The sequence below is a fragment of the Vigna angularis genome, chromosome 10, assembly GCF_016808095.1.
Source record: "Vigna angularis cultivar LongXiaoDou No.4 chromosome 10, ASM1680809v1, whole genome shotgun sequence".
Taxonomy (NCBI): domain Eukaryota; kingdom Viridiplantae; phylum Streptophyta; class Magnoliopsida; order Fabales; family Fabaceae; genus Vigna; species Vigna angularis.
The window spans coordinates 16239631-16254096 of record NC_068979.1 but is presented as its reverse complement, the minus strand read 5'-3'; positions in this window follow the sequence as shown (position 1 = coordinate 16254096).

The following is a 14466-nucleotide window of genomic DNA, read 5'->3' as shown; positions in this document are numbered from 1 at the left end:
TAATATCATGCATTTGTTCACAAAGCTTGTGAATCACCTGTATAAGCATTTTAATGTGCACATCATCTCAACATCAATCAATCAATAATCATCATCAAGCATTACTTATCACAAAATCACAGTTAATAGCAAACCATCACAAGAAACCAGGTTTCCAATAGAGTACATCAAACCCTAATCTAAAAACCAAAAGTAAATAAGTTCAGAACACTAAACCAAACAAAAGCATAAGTCTTGCTCTAGTTATGATAGCATTCATCAGTAAATGCTATCTCAACTCTTCCTGAATTTGAGTTGTCCTCTGTATCCTCCTTCTTCTTGGATCTTATAGTCTTGATTCTTTTTGCCCGATGAGGAGGCCATCTCTGCATCAAACATAATTCACAAAACCAAAAGATACATTGTTAAGCATTAGTAAACCACAATGAAGAAATCAGCCCCTTCAATGATGCTCTCTCCCAACCCCAAACTTAGATGGAAAACTAGTGAGCAAGTGAGTGGAAGGGAGATTTTCTAAAGAGGGATGAGGGAAAAGTTGTAGAGAACCTTTGGAAAGGTATGTAAGAGTGTGTGTGCAGAGAAGAGTCTGAAAAGAGAAACCAAAACGCAGCTTAGGGTATAAAAATACCCCAATGGGCTCGGGTTCTGCTAAAGGGTAACCAAAGCCCACTCTGCGATAGTACTGCTCAGCGGTAATTTGCCGCTCAACGGAACTTTCGTGATGTGCTCTTTTCCTTCTTTGCTTAACCTAAGTGCCTCCTAGACATGCCCCTCACTGGTTCCCTGCAATTCAATGTTTAGAATACTTATGCAAACCCTATTATGCAACTAAAATGAAACAAACAAAAACAATCAATCAACTGGGTTGCCTCCCAGGTAGCGCTTGTTTAACGTCACGAGCCTGACCCAAAGTCCACCAACACCCATCAGTAGGTGTTTAAAATCTCACCAACACCCATCAGTAGGTGTTAAAAACTTACCAACACCCGTCAGTAGGTGTTACACACTTAGCATCCTTCAGTAGATGCTATATCCAACTAACATCCTTCAGTAGATGCTATGTTAAGCAATATAATGTTCAACAAATTTAAAGATTACAAACCAAAGTAAAATTTAAAAGTTCTAAAATCACTGGGTTGCCTCCCAGCAAGCGCTCTTTTAACGTCATTAGCTTGACCCAGTAAAGCTCAAGTTCCTTCTTCTTTTTCTTCTTTCTACTGAACTTCTTCAGAAATTTGATCAAACCAGGAACCTGTTGCAGTGTCTCAATCATAGGAACTTTAATCTCCAATTTCTTGAAGATTTCCATAAAGCACTTAAATTTCTTTTCCTTCTTATGATTCTTCTTTAGATGAGGATGGGATTTTTCATATGATTCCTTCTTCTTTCCTCTCATCTTATTTTTCTTATGCTTCCTCTCCCCAAATTTTCTCTTTTTCTTTTCTCTTATTTTTTTCTTTCCTTCTCTTTTTCTTCTCAACTTCTTTATTTTCACACAAATTTTCTTCCTCCCTTCTCTCTCAACCACTTCTTTTTCTTTTTCATCATCTTTATCTTTCTCACTCAACTCTTCTTTTTCTTCTCTCTCTATCTTTTCCTCATCTCTCTCTATTTTTTTCTCAGCAAAAATCTTGTCACTTTCAGTGACAATGGCTTGACCTTCTTCCTCCTTAAGGTTAACTTCAGTATTAACCTTAACATTCAATTTTTGACTAATGAAACGAAGGTGCATCTCCATCCTTTTACATGATTCTTCAATGCTTTTCTGAGTAGAGTCGGAATTTTTCAAAAATTGTTGAAGGGTGTCATCCAAATTTACTAATGGAGAGGGTTGTTGATGCCATTGTTGTGGTGGCGGCCTATCAAATTCTTCGGCAGCTTGAGTGGTTTTGTGATGACAATCAGGTATCTGTATATACTGTTGAACTGCCTCCTCCAACGTTATCCTTCTTCCCGATAGAGAGGGTTTTTTCTGCCTTTGTTGTGGTGGTAGATTCTTAAATTGTTCGACAGCTTGCCAAAATTGATCATTATCCATGCTTGAGTGAGATCCCACCAGTGATTGAAATTACCTTAGTAGAATTGAGTGCCTATTAAATTCTTGTTCGAATTGCATCCTGCAAACATTAGGCACAAAACTCTAGAAAATATTTGTTAGCACAAAAAGATATAGGAAAAGATATATATTCAGAAGATAAAATAAAATAAGATAGAATAAAATAAAATAAAATAAAATCTAATCTAATCTAATCTAATAAGATAAAATAAAATAAAATCTAATCTAATCTAATCAAATCAAATAAAATCTAATCTAATCAAATAAAATAAAATCAAATAAAATCAAATAAGATAAAATAAAATAAAATAAAATAAAATAAAATAAAATCAAATCAAATAAGATAAAATCAAATCAAATCAAATCAAATCAAATAAAACAAAATCAAATCAAATCAAATCAAATAAAACCAAATCAAATAAAGACCGAAAATAAAAACAGAAATTCAAAATTAAAGTCAAAGATAATCAATAATCACACAAATTAACCAGTTAAACCACGAGTCCCCGGCAACGGCGCCAAAAACTTGATGGACAAATTTATGATCACCAAAATATGATGTCACAAACTTGTTTTACAATCGGCAAGTATGACCGAATCGTTTCAAGTAATAAACTCGGTAAGACCAAGTATCGTTCTCCCAAAGGACTCACGGCCTAGTTTGGTTGACTTTTTTCGTATTCTGGTTGACTGGTTGACTTTTTGGATGACTGGTTGACTTTTTTGGTTGACTTGTTGACTTTTCTGGTTTTTGGTTGACTTTTCTGATTCCATCTCTCTCCTTCTTCACTTCTTTCACTAAATTCACCTTAAAACCTGCACAAAAACACTGAAATCAAGCATAAACCTGTCCAGCTCTGTTATTTCTGAAAATATGGATAAAAGCATGATTTCAAGCTAGTTTCTAAGTGTAAAGGTTGCTTTTTGTGTCAATTTTAAGCATGAAAATAATAGTTTTTCAACTGTTATCACAACCCCAAACTTAGAACTTTGCTGGTCCTCAAGCAAACAAGATGTAACTCAATCTTCAACCAATTCATATGATGGTTCACTCATTCAAAAATCCTCTTTTTCAAGATAAGTAACAACTTCACTCAAACTTATGACCAAGAGTTCAATCAAGATGTGCACATGCTTTAGTGTTCACAAAGTCATTTAAATTCCAACAAATGCTATATTTCATGAATGATCAATCAATTAAGCATGGATGTTCATGTGCTCATGGAATATTTCCTCACTAGGTAAAGTGTTTCACTCAACACACAAGTGTATAAGAGGTAATCACTCATTCACTCTACTATCACAATGTCACATGAATCAACTTTGCCTTTCATTTTACCACAATCAAAAACATTCACAAGCATGCATCATCACAAGGACTTTTCAATGGCTTATAATGTGGCTGGGCTAACAAGAAAATTGGTTTTTCTGGATCACAAAATCCTTGAGTTAAGAGAATCATAACAACACAATTATTCTTATTCTTCCCAACTTGCCTTTGCATTTGCATTGAGCTTTGCTTCTTTTTCTTTTCTTTTCTTTTTCTTTTTTTTCTTTGCATATTCTTACTTTTTAGCTCTTAGCTCAATGCTTTTCCTTTTTCATGTTTTCCCAACAACCCCAAACTTGAACATTTAACAATACCACACAAGATCTTCTACTTAACTCAAGGTAAAGATTTTCAATCAAGGGTTTTCAGTGTATGTTCAAGGCTAAGGGTTCAAAAGATAGAACACAAAGTGTTCTCTTTTAGTGGGCTAACTTTATGAATTTGGCCAATAAAAAGGGTTCCAACAAACGGCCTTGATCACATGATGCAAAACAAGCAATTGATTCAATCATAGAAAACCTGGGCAAAGTCATTCATGCTTTCAAAGTAATAGCATTCAATCATACCAAAAATTCTGGAGCTCAAAACCTCACATATAAGCTCATTCACATTTGACATACACATCCTGCTTAATTTCACAATCACAATCATGATATCCTGCATTTGTTCACAAAGCTTGTGAATCACCTGTATAAGCATTTTATGTGCACATCTATCTCAACATCAATCAATCACTAATCATCATCAAGCATTACTTATCACACAATCACAGTTAATAGCAAACCATCATAACAAACCAGGTTTCCAATAGAGTACATCAAACCCTAATCTAAAACAAAAAATAAATAAGTTTAGAAAACTTAAACCCCAAAAGCATAAGCATATGATATCATTCATCCGTAAATGCTATCTCAGCTCCTCATCAATCTGAGCTGTCCTCTGTATCTTCCTCTTCTTGGATCTTATAGTCTTGATTCTTTTTGCCCGATGAGGAGGCCATCCCTGCATCAAACATAATTCACAAAACCAAAAGATACATTGTTAAGTATTAGTAAACCACAATGAAGAAATCAGCCCCTTCAATGATGCTCTCTCCCAACCCCAAACTTAGATGGAAAACTAGTGAGCAAGTGAGTTGATAACAGTTGAAAAACTGTTATTTTCATGCTTAAAATTGATACTAAAAGCAACCTTTAGACTTAGAAACTAGCTTGAAATCATACTTTTATCCATATTTTCAGAAATAAGAGAGTTGGACAGGTTTATGCTTGATTTCAGTGTTTTTGTGCAGATTTTAAGGTGAATTTAGTGAAAGAAGTGAAGAATGAGAGAGATGGAATCAGAAAAGGAATCAAAGAGTGCAAAAGGAGAAGCCGAAGGCACCGCTCAGCGGCAGTTTACCGCTGAGCGGCACTCAGAAGCTCACGGGAGGACCGCTGAGGGGCAAAATGGCCGCTGAGGGGAAGAACCGAGCTGACGCACTTACCGCTGAGCGGTAGTTTACCGCTGAGCGGCACTTTAATGGGGTTGGACCTAAAATTTTGTAATTTACGAATGATATATAAGCCTTAGGGTTTCCTAGGGTTAGGTATCTTTGGCAGAAACGAGGCAAACACTCTCTCTTCCACCCCTTTGAAGGAAGATCTTGGATGCTCAGGCTACCTCTTCACCTTTTTAGGGTTTATTCTTTCATACTTTCATTGTAATTCATCTAGGTTCACCATGAATATGGTGAACTAAACTTTGTATGTTTGTTGGGGAATCAATGTAATCTCTTGAAGCTCTCATATATGGAATTTATGCTTGCATCTTAATCTAAGATTTATGCTTTCTTTCATCATTAGTTAGGGTTTTTCCTCTTTGCTCAATGCTTGCATAGTTTAACTCATTCAATGCATGATTATTGGTTTTGTCGATACGGACACGTACGGGGAAGTCTAGATCCGGGGAATTTCTCCCAATATTATATTGGTTGTCGTTAAGCTCCTGCACTTATGAACTAATCATTAGGAATGCTAGGAATTGTATGAACTCGTGATTAGGGAGAAGCCATCTAGAATGGTACTTTAGAGAGTGGCATTAACAATGATGATTTGAATGTTGAATTCCTAAAATGTATGAGAGTGGATGAGATGAAATTGACCCCCAACAACATATTCATTCATATATTTCATTGAAAGTGTTTATCTTTTGTCTTTGCCATTGATCAAATTTCATGCATACATGTTTATTTTCGTCTTTTGCATAATATAATCCAAATATTTCGTTTGTAAGTCTTAGTTAATCAAGAAACCACACAACTAAACTAGGCCGTGAGTCCTTTGGGAAGAACGATACTTGGTCTTACCAAGTTTATTACTTGAACGATTCGGTCATACTTGCCGATTGTGAAACAAGTTTGTGACATCATATTTTGGTGCTTACAAATTTGTCCATCAAGTTTTTGGCGCCGTTGCCGGGGACTCGTGGTTTAAGTGGTTAATTTGTGTGATTATTGATTATCTTTGACTTTAATTTTGAATTTCTGTTTTTATTTTTCTGTTTTTTTTTTGTTTTTTCTGTTTTTATTTTATTTTATTTTATTTTATTTTATTTTCTGTTTTTATTTTTATTTTTATTTTATTTTATTCTCTGAATCTTATATCTTCTCCTATATCTTTTTGTGCTAACAATTGTTTTTAGGGTTTTGTGCCTAATGTCTGCAGAATGCAATTTGGTCAAGAATTTAACTATATGGGCACTCAATTCTACCAAAGTAATCTTAACCACTGGTGGGAACCTCACTCAAGCATGGATCAAAGCCAATTTTGGCAAGCTGCTGGACAATTTGAGAACCAACCACAACAACAATGGCAGCGAAAACCCTCTCTATCAGAAAGTTTGGAGGACACCCTTCAACGATTTTTGAAAAATTCCGACTCTACTCAGAAAAGCATTGAAGAATCATTTAAAAGGATGGAGATGCACTTTCGTTACATTAGTCAAAGATTGAATGATGAGGTTAATACTGAAGTTAACCTTAAGGAGGAAGGGCAAACCAATGTCACTGAAAGTGACAAGATTCTTGATGAGAAAAAAATAGAGGGAGATGCGGAAAAGATAGAGAGAAAAGAGAAAGAAGAGTTGAGTGAGAAAAATAAAGATGAAGAAAAAGAGAAAGAAGTGGTTGAGAGAGAAGAGAGAAAGAAGATTTGTGTGAAAATAAAGAAGTTGAAAAGAAAAAGAAAAGGGAAGAAAAAAATAAAAGAAAAGAAAGAGAGAAATTTTAGGGAGAGAAAAAGGAAGAAAAAGAAGATGAGAGGAAAGAAGAAGAAATCATATGAAAAATCCCATCCTCATCTAAAGAAGAATCATGGGAAGGAAAAGAAATTCAAGTGCTTTATGGAAATCTTCAAGAAATTGGAGATTAAAGTTCCTATGATTGAGACATTGCAACAGGTTCCTGGTTTGATCAAATTTCTGAAGAAGTTCAGTAGGAAGAAGAAAAAGAAGAAGGAACTTGAACTTTATTGGGTCAAGCTAATGACGTTAAAAGAGCGCTTGCTGGGAGGCAACCCAGTGATTTACAAACTTTTGATTTTATTTTGTTGTTGTACCTTTTAATTTGTGGACATTATTTTGTAAATATTTTGTTGGACATAGCATCTACTGAAGGATGTTAGGTGGTTAAGTATCTACTGATGGATACTCAGTTTGTAACACCTACTGATGGGTGTTGGTAAGAAAATTTTAACACCTACTGATGGGTGTTGGTGGAATTTGGGTCAGGCTCGTGACGTTAAACAAGCGCTACCTGGGAGGCAACCCAGTTGATTGATTGTTTCTGTTTGTTTATTTTAGTTAGGATTTGCATAAGCATTTTTTACATTGAATTGCAGGGAACCCAGGAGGGGCATGTAGGGAAGACACGTAGGTTAAGAAAAGAAGGAGAGGAGCACATCACGAAAGTGCCGCTGAGCGGTATTTTACCGCTGAGCGGTACTCTCGCAGGATGGGCTTTAGTTCCCCTTAGCGGGACCCGAGCCCATTAGGGTATTCTTAAACCCTAAGCTGCGCACTTGCTCATACTTTCAGGCTCTTCTCTGCACACACACTCCTACATACCTTTTCCAAGGTTTTCCACATCTTTTCACTCTTCCCTCTTAAGAAAATTTCTCTTCCACTCACTTTTTCACTAGTGTGCCATCAAAGTTTGGGGTTGGAAGAGAGCATTCTAGCTTGGAAGCATTCTCATTGCATTTAGCATCTCCACCCAAGTAAGTAAAATGCATTTTGTTCATTCTAGGGTTCTTGAAATTGAATGTGATAGTCAACGCATGAATATTTAGGGGTTTTGATTTCTATGCATGATTTGATGATATATTTGATGTTTGAACCGATTAAACTGCATGATTATGAACTGGAAAACTGAAAATTGCATTTGGGTGGAGTTAGGACAGCTTTAAAACAAGAGTTTCAAAAATCTGCAGTGTTACCGCTGAGGGGTAAACTGCCGCTGAGCGGCACTCTGCCAGATTTGATTTTTCTGAGTTTTTGTGTGTTGGACTGTGGCACTGGTGGCGCTAAGGGGAAATTCTGGCCCTCAGCGGTGGTTTAGCTTCGAAAGGAGTTGTGTTTTGTGTTTTACTAATGATTAACATCATGTTCTGTGGTTTTGTTTGTGTTTTGAATGTAGGAATGGCATCTTCATCAGGAAAAAGATTGAAAACCATGGCAACCAAGAGAAAGGAAAAGGAACCAGAGCAACCCCATTCTGGCAGGTTCCTCTCTAGGAAACATGAGAAGCACTTTAGGGTGGTTCAGGACAGGAGACTTCTGATGGAGAGAAAGGTTGGAATGATACCTAACTTTGCTCCTCAATTTGGAGAGCAAGTGTTAGGGAATGATTGGGGAAAGCTAGCCACTTATCCTGCACCTGCCAACATAGCTGTGGTAAAGGAATTTTACGCCAATGCAAAGAAAATTGGTGATTGTCCAGCTGAGAATTATTTGGGCTATGTCAGAGGCCATGCTATCAGGTATGATCCTGATTCTATCAACAACTTCTTGGATACTGTGTGGGCTGGTGAGCAATGTCAGTTTGCTCTTTGCATGGAGGAAGGTGCTGATTTTGAGGATGTGGAGAGAGTGTTGTGTATACCTGGAGGACACTTCCAAAGGAATAGATCTGGCTCAGTGGTTAACATTAGGAGGACAGATTTGAATCCTCTTGCAAAATATTGGATGGCATTTTCTCATGCCAACATTCAGCCATGTTCACATGTGTCAGATATTACTCTCAGCAGGGCACTATTCATCTACTGTGCTATCAGAAATTTGAATGTTAATATTGGGCAGGTGATAGCTGATGAAATTAGTGTATGTGCTAACACCTCAAACAACAAAGCACCACTAGGACATCCTTCTTTGATCACTCACCTTTGCAAGCTAGCTGGGGTGGACACTTCTGTTCCACCATTTGAGAGGACAAGAAAAGCTATTGATGAGGCCTATTATAGACAGTACTGTGGAGGTGAGGATGCTGCTCAGCCAGTTCCACCACGCCGTGCTCATAGAGAGAGAGGGCCAGCACAGAGCCAGACATCTGCTGATACACATGAAGCAGAACCATTTCAGATGAGGGACATGTATATGTCTCTTATAGGTGCTCAGTTGCAGTCCATTCACAGAGGGCAGGTGGCCACTACTGAGATGATAGTGGGGATGTATGATACACCTCCAGCCCACAGGTGGAATATGGATGAATTCCACAATGTAGTAGCTTGGCCAGAAGAACCAGTACATGGAGGAGGAGCTGGAGCAGCTGAAGCTTCAGCTAGAGATATGGAAGAAGATGAAGCTGAGGAGGAGGATGCATTTGATGATGATGAAGATGAGGAGGAAGAGGAAGATACAGAGGACAGCTCAGACTGATGAGGAGCTGAGATAGCATTTACTGATGAATGTTATCATATGATTATGCTTTCGTGGTTTAAGTTTTCTGAACTTATTTGTTTTTGTTTTTAGATTAGGATTTGATGTACTCTATTGAAAACCTGGTTTGTTATGATGGTTTGCTATTAACTGTGATTGTGTGATAAGTACTGCTTGATGATGCTTATTGATTGATGTTGAGATAGATGTGCACATTAAAAATGCTTATACAGGTGGTTCACAAGCTTTGTGAACAAATGCATGATATTATGATTGTGATTGTGAGATTAAGCAGGATGTGTATGTCAAATGTGAATGAGCTTATATGTGAGGTTTTGAGCTCCAGAGTTTTTGGTATGATTGAATGCTATTACTTTGAAAGCATGAATGATTTTGCCTAGGTTGTCTATGATTGAATCAATTGCTTGTTTTGCATCATGTGATCAAGGCCATTTGTTGGAACCCTTTTTATTGGCGAAATTCATAAAGTAAGCCTACTAAAAGAGAACACGTTGTGTTCTATCCTTTGAACCCTTAGCCTTGAACATACACTGAAAACCTTTGATTGAAAATCTTTACCTTGAGTTAAGTAGAAGATCTTGTATGGTATTGTTAAATGTTCAAGTTTGGGGTTGTTGGGAAAACATGAAAAGAAAAGCATTGAGCTAAGAGCTAAAAAGTAAGAATATGCAAAGAAAAAGAAAAGAAAAGAAAAAGAAGTAAAGCTCAATGCAAATGCAAAAGGTAAAAGAAAGTTGGGAATGAATAAGATGATTGTGTTGGTATGATTCTCTTAACTCAAGGATTTTGTGATCCAGAAAAACCAATTTTCTTGTTAGCCCAGCCACATTATAAGTCATTGAAAAGTCCTTGTGATGATGCATGCTTGTGAATGTTTTTGATTGTGGTAAAATGAAAGGCAAAGTTGATTCATGTGACATTGTGATAGTAGAGTGAAGGAGTGAAACACTTTACCTCTTATACACTTATGTGTTGAGTGAAACACTTTACCTAGTGAGGAAATAGTCCATAAGCACATGAACATCCATGCTTAATTGATTGATCATTCATGAAAAATAGCATTTGTTGGAATTTAAATGACTTTGTGAACACTTAAGCATGTGCACATCTTGAATGAACTCTTGGTCATAAGTTTGAGTGAAGTTGTTATTTATCTTGAAAAAGAGGATTTTTGAATGAGTGAACCATCATATGAATTGGTTGGAGATTGAGTTACATTTTGTTTGCTTGAGGACAAGCAAAGTTCTAAGTTTGGGGTTGTGATAACAGTTGAAAAACTGTTATTTTCATGCTTAAAATTGATACTAAAAGCAACCTTTAGACTTAGAAACTAGCTTGAAATCATACTTTTATCCATATTTTCAGAAATAAGAGAGTTGTACAGGTTTATGCTTGATTTCAGTGTTTTTGTGCAGATTTTAAGGTGAATTTAGTGAAAGAAGTGAAGAATGAGAGAGATGGAATCAGAAAAGGAATCAAAGAGTGCAAAAGGAGAAGCTGAAGGCACCGCTCAGCGGCAGTTTACCGCTGAGCGGCACTCAGAAGCTCACGGGAGGACCGCTGAGGGGCAAAATGGCCGCTGAGGGGAAGAACCGAGCTGACGCACTTACCGCTGAGCGGCACTTTAATGGGGTTGGACCTAAAATTTTGTAATTTACGAATGATATATAAGCCTTAGGGTTTCCTAGGGTTAGGTATCTTTGGCAGAAACGAGGCAAACACTCTCTCTTCCACCCCTTTGAAGGAAGATCTTGGATGCTCAGGCTACCTCTTCACCTTTTTAGGGTTTATTCTTTCATACTTTCATTGTAATTCATCTAGGTTCACCATGAATATGGTGAACTAAACTTTGTATGTTTGTTGGGGAATCAATGTAATCTCTTGAAGCTCTCATATATGGAATTTATGCTTGCATCTTAATCTAAGATTTATGCTTTCTTTCATCATTAGTTAGGGTTTTTCCTCTTTGCTCAATGCTTGCATAGTTTAACTCATTCAATGCATGATTATTGGTTTTGTCGATACGGACACGTACGGGGAAGTCTAGATCCGGGGAATTTCTCCCAATATTATATTGGTTGTCGTTAAGCTCCTGCACTTATGAACTAATCATTAGGAATGCTAGGAATTGTATGAACTCGTGATTAGGGAGAAGCCATCTAGAATGGTACTTTAGAGAGTGGCATTAACAATGATGATTTGAATGTTGAATTCCTAAAATGTATGAGAGTGGATGAGATGAAATTGACCCCCAACAACATATTCATTCATATATTTCATTGAAAGTGTTTATCTTTTGTCTTTGCCATTGATCAAATTTCATGCATACATGTTTATTTTCGTCTTTTGCATAATATAATCCAAATATTTCGTTTGTAAGTCTTAGTTAATCAAGAAACCACACAACTAAACTAGGTCGTGAGTCCTTTGGGAAGAACGATACTTGGTCTTACCAAGTTTATTACTTGAACGATTCGGTCATACTTGCCGATTGTGAAACAAGTTTGTGACATCATATTTTGGTGCTTACAAATTTGTCCATCAAGTTTTTGGCGCCGTTGCCAGGGACTCGTGGTTTAAGTGGTTAATTTGTGTGATTATTGATTATCTTTGACTTTAATTTTGAATTTCTGTTTTTATTTTTCTGTTTTTTTTTGTTTTTTTTGTTTTTATTTTATTTTATTTTATTTTATTTTATTTTATTTTCTGTTTTTATTTTTATTTTTATTTTATTTTATTCTCTGAATCTTATATCTTCTCCTATATCTTTTTGTGCTAACAATTGTTTTTAGGGTTTTGTGCCTAATGTCTGCAGAATGCAATTTGGTCAAGAATTTAACTATATGGGCACTCAATTCTACCAAAGTAATCTCAACCACTGGTGGGAACCTCACTCAAGCATGGATCAAAGCCAATTTTGGCAAGCTGCTGGACAATTTGAGAACCAACCACAACAACAATGGCAGCGAAAACCCTCTCTATCAGAAAGTTTGGAGGACACCCTTCAACGATTTTTGAAAAATTCCGACTCTACTCAGAAAAGCATTGAAGAATCATTTAAAAGGATGGAGATGCACTTTCGTTACATTAGTCAAAGATTGAATGATGAGGTTAATACTGAAGTTAACCTTAAGGAGGAAGGGCAAACCAATGTCACTGAAAGTGACAAGATTCTTGATGAGAAAAAAATAGAGGGAGATGCGGAAAAGATAGAGAGAAAAGAGAAAGAAGAGTTGAGTGAGAAAAATAAAGATGAAGAAAAAGAGAAAGAAGTGGTTGAGAGAGAAGAGAGAAAGAAGATTTGTGTGAAAATAAAGAAGTTGAAAAGAAAAAGAAAAGGGAAGAAAAAAATAAAAGAAAAGAAACAATGCAGTCTTACACTATAATTAATTTTCCAAAACCGAACGGCTTAAGTACAGAGTTGTATACACACAGCAGTAACGAAAAGTTCAGGGACGAACGGTTTTACAAAACCTTAACCGAACGTTCATAATAAAAACTGAATGACTAACAACTAAAAACCTAACGAGCGCGCTAGGGCTCGGCTTTAACTTCTACTTCAACCAGATTAGCGTCTTCCAAATTTTCTTCTTCCAGCATTTCTTCAAGTGACGCACCTCATCTGCTCACATCCACACAGATGATCATTGCAATGACAGGACGAACGTACAGAGACAACAGACAACACAAGGAAAACGAAAGGGTAAGCTTAAGTAATTTAAGTCATACATCAAGGTATAAAAATAAGCATTCATAGTACACATCAACTCATAATTCAATAAATATAACAACATACGACGTATAGTACTAGACAGACCGTTCGGACTGTATGAATCTGTGTAGCTACAGGCGTCCTTGCACCCGAGTGATGTAGTAACTGGGATACACTCAACAGCTGCCACTCGAGGTTAGTCCGTTCTTACGTCGCCCATGTTAACTTATGGACTAAGGACCTCCTACCGTTCCCACACATGACATACCCCCTCTACGTGAGGATGAGTACTCACGGAACATCAGGATGGACAGCCAGCATTAGCATAGCCACAGTCATACTTTACCAAATCCAATATTCCATATATATGAGTCGTTCCTCCTTGGAACGCTCGTCTAGAATTCATAATCACATAACAATTCCATATCATGTTCATCCTTTAGAATCTAGTACTTCGTTCTCATTTTCAACTTTAGTTTCCAATATCTAAAATAACGAACGTTCAGCCCTCTGAAGGACGAGGACGAACGTTAAAGGCGAGACTTAGAAAAACTCATTGACACTCAGAATAAGACGACCCATGATTATTTGACGAATGTCATTGCTACTCGAATCAGTTAGATGAACTGAATCTAGAACGATACAATCAATATTCAGAATAAGTTAAGTACGAAACCTCTATGCCGAATCCAAATGGATAAAGGTACAAAAGATGAGTAATTGACTAAAATGAAGAAAAGAAAGGATTCATTTAAAGAGATCGACTGCCAGTCAATGACCGAACGCGATAATACCTGTTTACTAAAATATTTGGACGAACGTTATTTACACTCGTTTGTTAATCAAATGAAATGATGAGCGTTCGGCATAAGACCGAACACTGCTTAAGACGAACGCTAGGTGTAAGACCGAGCATTACTAGTTTTTAAAGTATAAGGGTATAAATGTATTATGGCTTTAGTTCAGATATACAGATTCCACTAGACTGAACCGAACGCTCAACCTAGCACCTCACAAAAGGACGCTCGTTCTCGACCAGAGTCCTTCCCAAATGGAAGAATTCCAGGTTTAAACTATTTACTAGGAAACCGAACGGTAGAGGACCGTTCGATGACGAGCGTACATTTTCATAGTAAGAATGTCATATATCATATTTTTCATCTACTTTTCAACTCACATTTTAACCTATCAATTCATATCTTATAACTTCATATCAATATCAATTTACATACTTTATAGAATTCCACATTAATAACTCATACTTCATAGTGGTAACTCATATTCGCATTCATACATCTCAAACATCATCATACAAGTCAATCAGCATGCATCATATTCATTTAATCAACTCAGACGAACGTTCATACAAAGCATAGCATATGAATTAAATCAAATAAGCTTCCCTTACCTCTTAAAGTGAACGCACGCTCTCAG